Source organism: Penaeus japonicus, unplaced genomic scaffold (assembly GCF_977035675.1).
Source record: "Penaeus japonicus unplaced genomic scaffold, GWHDUDI00000001_assembly GWHDUDI00000014, whole genome shotgun sequence".
Taxonomy (NCBI): Eukaryota; Metazoa; Arthropoda; class Malacostraca; order Decapoda; family Penaeidae; genus Penaeus; species Penaeus japonicus.
In genome coordinates, this window is record NW_028234416.1 from 35698822 (window position 1) to 35713821 (window position 15000).

The following is a 15000-nucleotide window of genomic DNA, read 5'->3' on the forward strand; positions in this document are numbered from 1 at the left end:
AAGAAGAAGAAGGGATAAAGAAATAAGAAAGGGAGAAGAAGGAGAAGAAGAGGAAAGGGAAAATATACATATACAGATGATTATCTATAAGGAATGGCCTAGAAGGAGGAGGGAGGAGGAAGGAGGAAGGAAGGAAGGAGGGAGGAGTAGGAAAGAGGAAGGGAAGAAGGAGGGAGGAGTAGGAAGGAGGAAGGAAGGAGGGAGGAAGGAGGAAGGAGTAGGAAGGAAGGAGGGAGGAGGAAGGAGTAGGAAGGAGGAAGGAAGGAAGGAGGGAGGAGTAGGAAAGAGGAAGGGAAGAAGGAGGGAGGAGTAGGAAGGAGGGAGGAAGGAGGAAGGAGTAGGAAGGAAGGAGGGAGGAGGAAGGAAGGAAGGAGGGAGGAGGAGGAAAGAGGAAGGGAAGAAGGAGGGAGGAGTAGGAAGGAGGGAGGAAGGAGGAAGGAGTAGGAAGGAAGGAGGGAGGAGGAAGGAGTAGGAAGGAAGGAGGGAGGAGGAAGGAGTAGGAAAAAGGAAGGGAGGAAGGAGGGAGGAGTAGAAAGGAGTAAGAAGGAAGGAGGGAGGAAGGAGGAAGGAGTAGGAAGGAAGGAGGGAGGAGGAAGGAGTAGGAAGGAAGGAGGGAGGAAGGAGGAAGGAGTAGGAAGGAGTAGGAAGGAGGAAGGGAGGAAGGAGGGAGGAGGAAGGAGGAGGAAGGGTGGAAGGAAGGAAGGAGGGAGGAGTAGGGAGGAGGGAGGAGGGAGTAGGAAGGGAGGAAGGAGGGAGGAGGAAGGAGGAGGAAGGGTGGAAGGAAGGAAGGAGGGAGGAGTAGGGAGGAGGGAGGAGGGAGTAGGAAGGGAGGAAGGAGGGAGGAGTAGGAAGGAAGGAAGGAAGGAAGGAGGAAGTTCTTGTATTTCACTGACAGTAATTAATAATTTCTTGCAATTTCCACTCATTTTTTTCCATTCACTTAATGAAATATTAATTCAAGCATTCATTCATAAATCAGACGTGGATATACTTTAAAATGATGATGATGGTAATGATAATAGTAATGATAGTAGTGATAGTGATAATGATAATGATAATAATGATGATGGTTATGATAATGATAACGGTAACTATAAAGGTAACATCAATGGTAATAATAATAATAATCATGATGATAATAATGTTAATCATAAAGCAAAGAGAAAAAACAACAAGAACAAAAACGATAATAATGAAAAAGAAAATGAAAAGAATAAAGATCATAGTAATAATAACAACAGCAATGATAACAAAACGGATTTCATAGCGACCCCATAATCCTTTCACTCACATAGTTTCTCAATTCATGAAACTGCATCAAGCCTCGTTCATGACACGTCCTCATGACACGTCCTCATGACATGCTTGGTTACACAACCAGGCTGGGGCGGGTCTGGGCGTGTGTGCTTGGGGTTCTGAGACGTGCATGCACAGCTTTCGTACGTTTGGAGTGTGTGTGTGTGTGTGTGTGTGTGTGTGTGTGTGTGTGTGTGTGTGTGTGTGTGTATGTGTATGTGATTTTGTATGTGTTTGTTTGTTTGTTTGATTGTATGTGTGTGTGTGAGTGTGTTTGTTTGTATGTGTGTGTGTTTATGTGTGTGTGTGTTTATGTGTGTGTGTGTTTGTGTGTGTGTGTGTGTGTGTGTCCATGTCCGAGGTCCTGTAACGGATACATACATACTTGCTCTCCTAGGCGTTCTAGGCAAGTCGTTTTGAAGGGATTACTTAAGGTCGTTGGACCCTCGCAACAGGACTTGGGCAAATCCTATGGAGTTGTTGCCACATAAAACGTGTCAAGATTTTCTTTTTTGACATTACAATTATTTCCAAAAAGCATATCGGAATCGGCGCTGTCTTTGAGTCCCAAGGGCCGGCTCGGAGGTGTGTGTGTGTGTGTGTGTGTGACGTCAGCGAGGGAGCATGGAGGCGGTTGTGACGTCATTGTCCTGGAATTGTGTTGCTGATGTTGGCTCGACGTGGCTGTGAAGTCAGCGGTGAGGGCAGCGGGCGTACGGGCGGGAAGGCGGGCGGGCGGGCTTGGGCGCTGCGAAGTCAGGATATGGAGGAAATGAATGACACTTCGTCTGGTCTCAAGGTGTGAGGCCGACCTACCGCGCCGTCGAGGTTGCGGAGCCCGCCGCCAGGGGGACACCGCCGGCACTAAACATGTCGTCCGGAATGAACGCCGTAACAGGATTAAGGATTAAGCGCCTTCGAGGTGCCCTCATAGTGGCGATTCCTTAAGCTCTGATCCCAAAGGAACGCACGCACGCATGCACGCACGAACGCACGCACACACACACACAGCGAGTAAGTATTCAGCGCACAGTGTGGGGGAGGGGAGTGGTGTCCCGGGGGCACGGCGGCGCAAACCCGACCTTCCTTGTGGCCGGCGATAAGGGTCATACCCGCCCGCCCGTCCACGCAGGTCTCGTCCTTACGCTCCTCTGCCGAGAGAGGCGACCGGGGACCTTGACACGCGCAGGTATGATATAGTGATGCCAATTCTGAACATTCTCCCCTCCCCCTTCCACTTACCCCCTCCCCCCTCCCCCTCCCCCATCTTCAACAACCTCCTTGGAAAAATAGTATGGCACTGTATGGAAATCCCTCCCGAAAAAACAACCTGGAAGTCCCCAGATTATCCTTTGACTCTGCGAACAAATACACATAGAAGCAAACAAACAACAACAACAAAAACGGAACAACAACAACTACAAAATAACAGAGAACAACAACAACAACAACAACAAAAATCGTGGCAACGCCGATGTTCCGCGCGAGTAGAGTGGCGTGGGACGAGAGTTGCCAGACGTCGCTATCGGGGTCAATTCTGTGTGAGAACCCGCAGCTCCTGCAAGACTAATAACAAACAACAGGTCGGCAAAGATGCAAGGTGCAAAGTTGCAATAGGGACTAGGGCATAGGATGGGGTTTCGGGAGGATAGGGAGGAGGGAGAACATTGAGAAAGATAGATTAACTGTTTGTTGAAGAATATTGAAAAGTCATATGAATCTAATGAAAGATTTGGTTTGTAATCTTCTCGCTTGTAATTCTCTCTGTATTTCTCCACGTTATTAATAATTATACTATATGTCATTGGCGATTTAATAACCGTACAAGCATCTGTAGTTTAAAGGTAAAAACAAATAAATTAGACGATAACTATTCTTGCGTGTATAACTATTGGTCTAAATTATTCGTCTTGTTAACGGCAGCAAAATCTGATGGAGAAAAATAAGGAAGTAAATGCAATAGGAAGTTTAAATTAATGAGAGAAACATGCCTGTGTATTGATGACAATTATGCTCATATATAGACACTTCGATTTAACAATATTAATGCAGAAAATATACATCTAACCAATGAGTAATTAAATCAGTGCAAAGGTACTGACTGTTGCCACCGTGCCTTGCCTTCTTAAACGTATATAGTGTACTGTGTAGTCATAACCGCCCTGGGCACGGTTATATACTATTATATACTGTTACATACTGTTAGAGTCTGTTAGAGTCTGATAGAGTCTGTTAGAGTCTGATAGAGTCTGTTAGAGTCTGATAGAGTCTGTTAGAGTCTGTTAGAGTCTGATAGAGTCTGTTAGAGTCTGTTAATTGTGTCTGAGAAGTCGACACACTCGTTCTCTTAATGTGCTCGACAACTGAGCGACGGAGAACGGAAATAGCATCAAATAGAGAAGATGAGGAAGATGAGTTTGAGAAAGTGGGAATATGATAGCTGGGGGGGATATGAAAGGTGGGGAATGCAGTGAATGAAAGACGAAAGAGAGGAGAGGCAAAGACAGAAAAAGCAAAGAGGGAAGGGGTTGGGGATTTAAAAGAGTCGAAGAAGAGGCGGAAGAGGAGGCAGGAAAGAGGTTTGAAGAGAAATGAATGAAGACTTAAAGAGCAAAAAGGGAAACAATATCAGTGACAAGACGAATGATGGTAATTTAATTTCCATGAAAGAAGGAAAGTGAAAGCTACTCAATTTAAAGCCCTTTATTATTACGAGGAACAGGAGTTCACAATGCCAGAAATAAGAACATCCTTCTGAACAAAGGTAAACCGAAATTCATTAAAAAAAACGCGAAAAGAAGTGAAAGTAAACGAGCCATAACGAGCTATGAAACGTACCCTGTGTAGTACTGTGCTAATGTAATTTGTCCTTCACATTACACGAAAATATATGTTAAATGATACTATTACTATTATTATCACTGTTAATACTGCTGATACTGCCATAACTACTACTGCTACTACTGCTAGTACTAGTAATCTGATGATAATGATGATGGTGAGGAGGAAGATAACAGTAGTAATGATGATAATAATGATATTGATAATGATGATGACAACAGTAACAGCAACAACAGTAATGATAACGATATCAACAATAACAACGACGATAACTTTGTCATAATAAAGATAATAGCGAGAAAAGCAACACCATGCTAGAACCCCTCGCGCCCGTGGCCTCGTCCCCAGGTGGTGCCGGTCAGCCCACGCAGGAGGACGGCGCGACATCTATATTCCGCGAGTGGCACGCGGGGCAGGCACAGCACACAAGAAGCACCCGTGTGTGTGTGTGTGTGTGTGTGTGTGTGTGTGTGTGTGTGTGTGTGTGTGTGTGTGTGTGTGTGTGTGTGTCTGTGTGTGTTTGTGTGTGTGTGTGTGTGTGTGTGTGTGTGTGTGTGTGTGTGTGTGTGTGTGTGTGTGTGTGTGTGTGTGTGTGTGTGTGTGTGTGTGTGTGTGTGCGCGCGCGCGCGTGTGTGTGCGTGTGTGTGTGTATGTGTGTGTGTGTGTTTGTGAGTGTGTGTGTTTGTGTGTGTGTGTGTTCGTGCATATGACTACTTAATTAATCGTTTTTGTTAATAATCATGACGATAAGCTTATGCGTTAATCGCTAAAATTTTCTTGACGCTGTTTGATGTTTGCGTTTTTACGTGGATGCGAATCATGGTTGCATGATTGCCCATCAATAGACTGCCTATGTGGTGCATTAAACAATTATTGGGTGCATGAAGGACAGCGACCAAAGGAACTTGCTTGGAAGAGATCGGGTACCGTATAAGTGCTTTAGTCAAAGCAATATAATATTCTCTCTGGAATTTGGAACTAGAGGCACAGTTCGCACGTGCTGCACTTGTCTGACCGTAACACATCACGTTACAGACGCGACCTTATCAACAGACAGGTAATTGCCATCAAAAGGTTGGTAGGTGATGTAATGAAACACAGATTACGTAATCCTACCTTGTCCAGAGTCCAATTTTACATCTCTCTGAATCCAACACCTTGTATACAAGATTACGTCCGGACCCTATGACCTTTTTGGAGCATGGCATGGACGCGAGTGCGAGTTGGTGTGTATACGAGTTAGGGCCCTGAGGTGTTGACGCCCATACGAGTTAGCATCCATTCCAGTTAGCATCCATACGGGTTAGCACCCATATGAGTTAGCGCCCATACGAGTTAGCATCCATACGAGTTAGCATCCATACGAGTTAGCATCCATACGAGTTAGCACCCATACCAGTTAGCTAGCACCCTTGCCCTGGTTATCAACGAGGGACGCTAATACGGCGAGTAGAGAGCGAGTAGCGTAGAAGAACGCTTGTGTGCATGCGGTCGAATCCAGACTGAGGCGCATACTTCTGAGGTCACTTATCATCACATTTGCATCACTTCAATAATAGATAAGATCATGAAGGTGATGCTGTAATGCCCAGACGAAATATTTCAATAATTTTTTTTTGTATTTATAGTCAGTCGTTTTGTAAATGAAATAGAGTGTTTAACAGTTTGATAATCACAAGCTTTGGATTCGAAGAATTGTAAAGATAATACTACGAAGGATTTAGTATTTGATTGACGTTTTATAGGATTCTTATTTTGTGGAAAGTGCATAGGATGAAAGTATGTTCAATAGGCCATGAGTTAGACGTAACAAGTGCATACAGAGAATGATGGAAGGAGAAAGAGGAAGAAAGAGAAAGAGGAAGAAAGAGAGTATGAAACGGTCAAAGATCGAAATATTGAAATAGAAGAGAAAGAAAGAGAACTTCAAATGAACATAGAAAGAGAGAGAAAGAGAAAAAAAGAGAAAGTAAAAGCGAGAAAAAAGAGAAAGTCAGCAACAGAAAGAATAAAAGAGAAACAGAAAGAAAGAAAAAAACAAACAAACGAAAGAGAAATTATATAATAAGGAAGTCTCCGCCTCTTTTCAAAGGCACAATAAAGCTTGTTAATTAAGTGTTTCATTGCGTCGTCGCCTCAAAGGGAGGAGTGTGTGGAATGCATCTTTGCCTGGCGAGGGAGCAATTGCAGCGGCGGTGTGATGTGTACGTGGTATGATAGTTAATGGGTAATGGGTATGGTATTCCTGGGTTTGTTTCTTGGGGTTGTTCGGTGTTTGTGTGGTGTTTTGTGGTTAGGAATGGTATGTGGTAGATATGGTTTTGTGTTTTTTTTTTGTTTCGTAATTATGTGTGTAAGTGTGTGTGTGTGTGTGTGTGTGTGTGTGTGTGTGTAAGTGTGTGTGTGTGTGTGTATGTGTGTGTGTGTGTGTAAGTGTGTGTGTGTGTGTGTGTGTATGTGTGAGTGTGTGTGTAAGTGTGTGTGTGTGTGTGTGTATAGTGAGAGGTTGTTCCTACTCATTTCCACAGCACCATCACGTCCCAGCCCTATGCTAGAGGCTACATCTCATCACTGTAGTCTGTTTTTTTGACGCGGTTGGGTTTAGGGGAACCTGTAGAAAGGTTCATAGCGACAGTGTACATACCAAGAACGCGTGGATTACGTTAAAAAAAAAAAAAAAAAAAAAGCTGGATTGTGTCATTAGAAAGTGGATCTGATTGTGATTTTCCTCTTAATGGTATCTTACTGATATTAGCATTGTGAAATTTGTGTTTTTTCCCCTTTTATTGACAGTCTTTTGTTGTCTTTTTGTGCTTGTTTGTTTGTTTGTTTGTTTGTGTGTGTGTGTTTGCTTCTGTCGCGCCCAGTGAAAGTGACATACCGTGACCCGGGTTGGGAGTGTCACGGCAAGACGTGATTCTCTCTCTCTCTCTCTCTCTCTCTCTCTCTCTCTCTCTCTCTCTCTCTCTCTCTCTCTCTCTCTCTCTCTCTCTCTCTCTCTCTCTCTCTCTCTCTCTCTCTTTTTCTTTCATTCTCTCATTCTCTCCCCTCCATCCTACCTTCCTCCTACCTCCCTTTCCTCCCTCCCATCCCTCCTCTCTCTCTCTCAATCTATATATCTCCTCCTTTTCCTCCTCCTCCTCCTCCTCCTCCACCTCCACCACCACCTCCTCCTCCTCCTCCTCCACCTCCTCCTCCACCTCCACCTCCACCTTCTCCTCCTCCACCACCACCACCTCCACCACCACCACCACCACCACCTCCCCCACCTCCTCCTCCACCACCTCCACCACCTCCTCCTCCTCCACCTCCTCCTCCTCCCCCCTCCCCTGTACGTGCGTGCGTACATATACACACATATATATTAATAAACGTTGACGTAATTCGAACTGGAACATCACCCCGAGGAATGCGCGGCTCCAGACCTGGTCACGGTGCAAAGGTCAGCCGCTTCCATAAGCAAAGTGTGCATCTATTTACCATTCGAAATCGGAGGCCGAGTGACTGGATCATAGATGTGATAAGTTTGTAGATTTGTTGTGGGATAGGAGGGTAAGTTATAGGATAGGAGGGTTAAGTTATAGGATAGGAGGAGGATAAGTTATAGGATAGGAGGGTAAGTTATGGGATAGGAGGGTAAGTTATAGGATAGGAGGAGGATAAGTTATAGGATAGGAGGAGGATAAGTTATAGGATAGGATGGTTAAGTTATGGGACAGGAGGAGGATAAGTTATAGGATAGGATAGTTAAGTTATTGGATTGGAGGATAAGTTATAGAATAGGAGGATTAGTTATAGGATAGGATGGTTAAGTTATTGGATTGGAGGATAAGTTATGGGATAGGAGGGTAAGTTATAGGATAGGAGGAGGATAAGTTAGTGGATAGGAGGATAGGGGGGATAAGTTATAGGATAGGAGGGTAAGTTAGAGGATAGGAGGAGGATAAGTTATAGGATAGGATAGTTAAGTTATTGGATTGGAGGATAAGTTATAGAATAGGAGGATTAGTTATAGGATAGGATGGTTAAGTTATTGGATTGGAGGATAAGTTATAGAATAGGAGGATTAGTTATAGGATAGGATGGTTAAGTTATTGGATTGGAGGATAAGTTATAGGATTGGAGGGTATCTGCTGAGAGAGGTGGATGAAAGTAGAAAGGATTAGCATTGGTAGATTACCAGAATTATTTCCCTGGAAGGTAAACAATGAGAGGGAAGTGGCTGAGATTTCGAAATTTCACTCTCCTAAAAAAAAAGAAAAAAAAGAAAAAAAGAGATGAGTTTTATGCTTATGTTTATTTTCTTCATCTACAAAGACTCGTTTAGACAAAGTATAGATCGGTATTTACAAGGTTGAAGTGACAGTCTGGCTTATGATGCAACGCAGGAATGTTAAACATGTCGTTTATGTTTTTTTTTTTTTTTTTTTTTTTTTTTTTTGGGGGGGAGGGCTCATTGCTTAAAGTAATTTCTCTTTTTTTCTTATTGTTTCCGGTATTGTCAAGCGGTTTCGTAATCAGGTGTTAAGAATGGCATTTGTCATGCTTTCATGTTAATTATATTACCCGTTAGAGAGAGAGAGAGAGAGAGAGAGAGAGAGAGAGAGAGAGAGAGAGGAGCGCAAGGAGGGAGGGAGGGGGGGGAGGAAGGAGATGTGGAGGGAAGGAGACAGAGAGAGAGGAGAGGGGGAGGGAGGAGAGGAGGGAAGGAGAGAGAGAAAGGGAGGGGGAGGGATGAGAGGAGGGAAGGAGAGGGGTAGGAAGGGGAGGAGGGAGGAAGGAAGGAAGGAAGGAAGGAAGGGATGGAGGGAAGGAGGAAGGAAGGGAGAGAATGAGAGAATGAAAGAATGAAAGAATGAAGAATGAAGAATGAAGGAGAGAGAGAGAGAGAGAGAGAGAGAGAGAGAGAGAGAGAGAGAGAGAGAGAGAAGGAAAGAGAGGAGAGAGAGAGAGAGAGAGAGAGAGAGAGAGAGAGAGAGAGAGAGAGAGAGAGAGAGAGAGAGAGAGAGAGAGAGAGAGAGAGAGAGAGAGAGAGAGAGAGAGAGAGAGAGAGAGAGAGAGAGAGAGAAAGAGAGAGCGAGAGATACCATCCCGGAAGTTTGCGTAAATGACGTAGAGAATGGAATAGGGGGGGGGAGGAGAAGACAAGGGGATAGAGTGGGGGGGATGAGGGGGAGGGGGGGAAGGGGGAGGGGAGTGGAGTCGGAGCGGTGCATTCTGATCGGTTCCTCACAAGCAGCGGCAAGCATGAACAGCTAGTCCACCGTCACGGCTCATGGGGCGGTCGTGAGCGGTTGGAAGACGCACTTGGACGCTGTTTGGGATTTTGCTCTTCTCTCTCTCTCTCTCTCTCTCTCTCTCTCTCTCTCTCTCTCACTTTCTCTGTTTCTCTCTCTCTATCTCTCTCTCTCACTTTCTCTGTCTCTCTCTTACTCTCTCTCTCTCTCTCTCTCTCTCTCTCTCTGTCTCTCTCTCTCTCTCTCTCTCTGTCTCTCTCTCTGTCTCTCACTCACTCACTCTTTGTCTGTCTGGCTTTCTCTATCTTTGTCTCTCACTCACTCTCTCTTTGTATGTCTGGTTGTCTCTATCTCTGTCTCTCTGTCTCTGTCTGTCTCTCTCTCTCTCTCTCTCTCTCTCTCTCTCTCTCTCTCTCTCTCTCTCTCTCTCTCTCTCTCTCTCTCTCTCTCTCTCTCTCTCCTTACTTCCTCTCCTTCCTTCCTCCCCCCCCCAAACAACACACACACACACACACACACACACACACACACACACACACACACACACACACACACACACACACGCAGTAACAAAAGGCTCTTGATTATTATTCATGTAAGAATAACAATCCTAACAAACAGACAAAATATGCTGTGTGATGATAGAACGTGTATGTTATATATATATATATATTTTTCGTTCAGTGTTCCGAGTCGATAAATCAAGTGACTGAGATCCTGTAACTTTATTTTTACATTGTATGATTAGCAAGAAAAATCCGTAGCATAAACATGTGTCAATTTAGAAAGGAAGTTTGTAAATCGGCCTGAAGGCAGGATCGTGACTGCGCAAGCACTGCTCTCGTTATGCCTTCTTCCTGAATAAATTGTTTAATTTTTTTTATTTTATTTTTATGTTTTCATATAAAGCGTGATTCTGTAATTGAGCATTGTGCTTGTTTTTCTTTTTCCTTTGCTTGGCTAAGGAAGAAATCTCAGATTTATTTTTTTTTCTTTTCTTTTTCTTTGTATTTTTTCTTTCTATTGCATTATTATTTTCTATCTTTCGTATTTTGTAAATAACATGTTTCTTGCTAAGCATTTCTTTGTTGAATGTTTTCTGACAGAGACTTTAAACAGACTTGCTTTCTGATTTTTTTTTTTTAAGTTTCAAAATGGGCGGCGGTCCTCTGATGTCAATATAAAATTATATTTATTTTAATGTTAGAATACTGAATTTCAGATTTTTTAAGAATTAGTGAATTCCTTAACTTGCATATACCGTGTTTAGTATCAATACTTCCAAAGAACTTAGAAAACCAAATATATGAATAAATAAAACACAGACAAACAAACAAGCAGATATCGGGAAAAGAAACAAACGAAAAACAGAAAAGGTCAAGCAAAGATCTATAATTTCGCCTTAAATATTGTAAACGAGAACATATCATCACTTGATATCAACTTTATTGAATTTGAAGATGGACGCCATAGACTCGAAAAATGCATTTATTTTTTAGTGATTTGCAGATATATATTTAAAAAGAAAATTGTTATAGAATATGTGCATAGAATGTATTAAAAGAACTGAAGAATTTATTAAGATGGTTGAACTTATTATTATGATTGTTGTTGTTATCAGTATTTATTATCATGATTATTATTATTGTTGTTGTTGTCGTTTTGTTGTTAGCATTACTATCATTAACATCATTAATATCATCATCATCATTATCATCATCATCATCACCACCACCACCACCACCACCACCACCACCACCATCATCATCATCATCATCATCATCATCATCATCATCACCACCACCACCACTACCACCACCACCACCACCACCATCATCATCATCATCATCATCACCATCACCGTCATCATCATCATCATCATCATCAATATGACCATTATCATCACATAATTTTTTATTAATGTTTTAATAAAAATCTCGAATGACGCAGCAAGAATGCGATACAGAACACCTGCGTCGGGCGAGCAGGCGAGCGGAGGGGGAGGGGGGAGGGAAGGGGCGGGGGCGGGAACCACAGCGGTAAACCTCGCGTTGGATCAGTCCCCCCCCCCCCCCCACACACACACACGCACACACAGGAGAAGGAGAAGGGGGGGGAGTGTCATGAGATTGGAGGGTGGGGGGGGGGGCGTGGTCTGAATGACTCTCTCTCTTTTATCTTCACGCTGTAGGAGTGGGCAAGGAGGGAGAGAAGAAGAGAGGGAAGGAAGGGAAGGAAGGGAAGGAAGGGAGAGTGGGAAGAAGGGAAGGGAGGAGGAAAAAGGGGAGGAAGTGAAGGAAGAGAGAGGGAATGAGAGAGGGAGAGAGGGAAGGAAAGAGAGGGGGAATGAGAGAGGGAGAGAGAAGGAGGGAGGGAAGGAAATAGAGAAGAAAGCAGGGAGGGAAGTTAAGAGAGAGGGAATAAGAGAGGGATAGGAAAGGAAGGAGGGAAGGAAAGAGAGAGGGAAGGAGAGAGGGAGAGAGAAGGAGGGAGGGAAGAAGGGGAAAAAAAGAGCGGGAGGGAAGAAAGGTTAAAAAAAAAAATCCGTCGAGGAGGACAAAATATATGGTTGTGGTGACGATGATAATAATGACACTAATACCAACGCTACTAAAATAATGATTATGATGATGATAGTTGCAATCATAACAATAATAGTAATACATATCATCCCCTATTATCATTATCGTTACCATTACCATAACCTTCACTCTGAGCACTCCAAACGCCCTAGGTCTCAACCGTGTTCCTTTGGGCGATACTACAGTTAAGTCCTTTAGACATACCTGGAATGTTTTACGAGGGGTAGGGTGGGGGAAGGGTGGGGGAAGGGGGGAGAGGGGGAGGGGGGCTAGTCGGTCACCTGCTGTGCACACCGGTAATCAAACACCTGTTACGGATTCGCGGAAAGTCTGCTACGGGCGCCAAGATCTGCGGCCCAGGCACTCGCAGTCTCGCACCTCCGTTCCGTCTCTCGAAGCGGGACCACGTAACACTAACCTGTTGTTGTACGAATGGGGGTGACGTCACGCGGTCAAGCGGAGGTCAGGCTCGGACACTCGCTCACGTCTGTCTGCTGTTTTTTTTCATGTTTTTTTTGGGGGGTGGGGGTGGGGTGGGGGGGCGTAGACGCATGGTGGGGAGAGGGTGGAGGGGAGGGGAGGGGGGTTGTTTGTATGTTTGACTTCAAGATGTGATGTTTGGTTTATCTTCATTTGAGGTTCTTAAGAGATATAGATGTTTGTGGTACATCTTTGTCTATTTGTATTATTATGTATATTTATGTATGTTCGTATATATGTGTATAAGTTTGTTTGTTTTTCTGAGCGAAAGTTTTCGAAAGTCTCGTACGATCTACGATGTAAGTGACGCAATCTCGCTTCGGTTATTCAACTTCTCCTCCTGTTTTTGTTGCCTGAATGCAACGGCAGCGAAAGGCGATCGGAAATGCTATTCCGGTGAAAGTGACAATTACGATAGACTTTCCCGCTCGCTGAAGACCACGGCGGGTTGCGTCTGCAATGTTGACAGCCTGACAACAGCAACAGCGATGCGCGCGGTGGCAGGGAGGGCGAAGCAGCCAGGGTCACACCCTGACCTCGCCGGAAATGTTTGGGTCGTTTGCGGTGGCAGGAGTTGGTATGGCCGGGAAGAAGACGCTTTATAATACGATTCATATGATTGTTCTCCTTGTGCACTTTTTGAAAGGTCTTTATCTATTGACAAAAAGGAGATTTGAGTTTTTTTAAATACGTAGAATCCATTGCATCAAGTTTGTATGTCTTTGTTCCGAGGATTCCTTTGTCACAATATCACCCAAATGACCTCTCGCTCCCCTTCTCCCTTCCCCGCCCACCCCCGGGCGACCGCCGCCCACTGGCTTCTCACTCTTTCTCTCTCCACATTTCCAGCTACACATTTCTGACTCGAACCTCGTGTCGCACTGTCTGTTAGTGGTTCCCGATTAGTTTTCAAATATCAAGCGAATATAGAGCAAGAAAAATACACCGATTTGTCAAGTGCATAGGTATAGATAGAAGGGTGAGATAAATAAAGATAGATGAATAAAGATAGATAAAAGTGCTTAGATAGAAGGAAAAAAAACAAAAAAACAGGAAACAAATCGATGACACAGACACAAAGCTTTTCCCCGATTCAGTGTCCACACTCGAGTCCCCCCACCCGGCTCACACCCCTGCTTTCGTGTGATGTCTTCCACCCTGCCACCAGCCTCGAGCAGGGCACAGCGCCTTCCCTCGTCCAGACTGACAACGTCACTGCGCCCCGGGTGTCAGGCCCTGCTCAAGAGCTGTCAAACTCTTGTCTGTTGTGTTACGCTTGTATTCACATGGTGTGCTCGATGGGTATGTGTATGTGTGGGTGGTTGTTAAGCTCGTCCAGTGTTGGAACTCCTTGCCTGGCCGGATGGAATTAATTGTGATTCTTCCCTTTCCCTTCCCCTTCCCCCATTTCCACAAATTATTTCCTCCTCCTTACACTTCCCCTATTTCCCCCAGATTCTTTCCTCCTCCTTCCCCTTCCCCCATTTCCACAGATTATATCCTCCTCCTCCCCATTTTCTTTCAGATTCTGTCCTCCTCCTTCCCCTTCCATATTACCCTTTCCTCTTACCCATTTCCCCCAGAATCTTCTCCCCTTCTCCTTTCCCATTCCCCCAACAGATTTTTAATCTTCCCTTCCTTCTCCAATCCCCTTAAGATTCTCTCCCCCCCTTCCTCCCCTCCCCCACTCCCCCAGGATTCTCCCCTCCCTCAGGATTCTCCCCTCCCTCCCCCAGGATTCTCCCACCTTCTTCCCCTCCCCCAGGATTCTCCCACCTTCTTCCCCTCCCCCAGGAGTCTCCCCTCCCTCCCCTCCCCGACTCCCTAAGGATTCTCCCCCCGTCCCTTCTCCCAGGATTCTCTCCCCCACTCCCCCAGGATCCTCCCCCCCCTTCCCATCCCGTCCCCTCCCCATTTCCTCAAATTCCAAAGAGAAAGGATCCTCTCACCGAATATCCGAATTTTTCCTGAGCCTGAAGTCACTCGGTCAGCGTTTCCTGTTTTCGTTCTTGATTCATCGGCTGTGTTGTTTTGACTCGAAATCACGAGCAATTATAAACTGCGTCTTTGCTTTCACTTGCGGAATGATTGGCCCTTTTTGTCTTTAGCAATGTTGGATTTTTTTTGGTGGATTGTCTTGGTTATGTATAGGTTCGGTGATGATGTGTGAGATTCTTTCTATATTTGACCGGAAAGGGATCTATTTTCTTTGGTGTCGAGGCAAAGAAAGTTGTGGCTGCGTTTGGGAAAGTTACCATTAGAAAGATAGTTTAGTTTTAGGAATGTCATCGTTGTCTTTCTTTAAAAGAAAGAAAGAAAAAATGAAAAGAAAAGAAAAGAAAGAAAGAAAGAAAGAAAAAAAATGGAAGGATGATGTGTTCCAATTAACGGGATAACACACCGACGACAGTAACAACGGCAACAAGAATTTACGGGTTTGTAAAACTCTAAGGATCTTGCCCACCTGGTTTCACTGCCAGGACCTTGAACTCCAAGCTCATAGTCTTTCAACATTTTATATCAGTCTTTTATATATATATATATATATATATATATATATATAT

General features: G+C 44.4%; 1 protein-coding gene across 1 annotated transcript in view; it reads left to right on the top strand.

The window, feature by feature from the left end:
* The window catches only part of Exn (Ephexin), a 250353-nt gene that overhangs the window by 124809 nt on the left and 110544 nt on the right, over positions 1 to 15000 (top strand). The window lies entirely within an intron of this gene.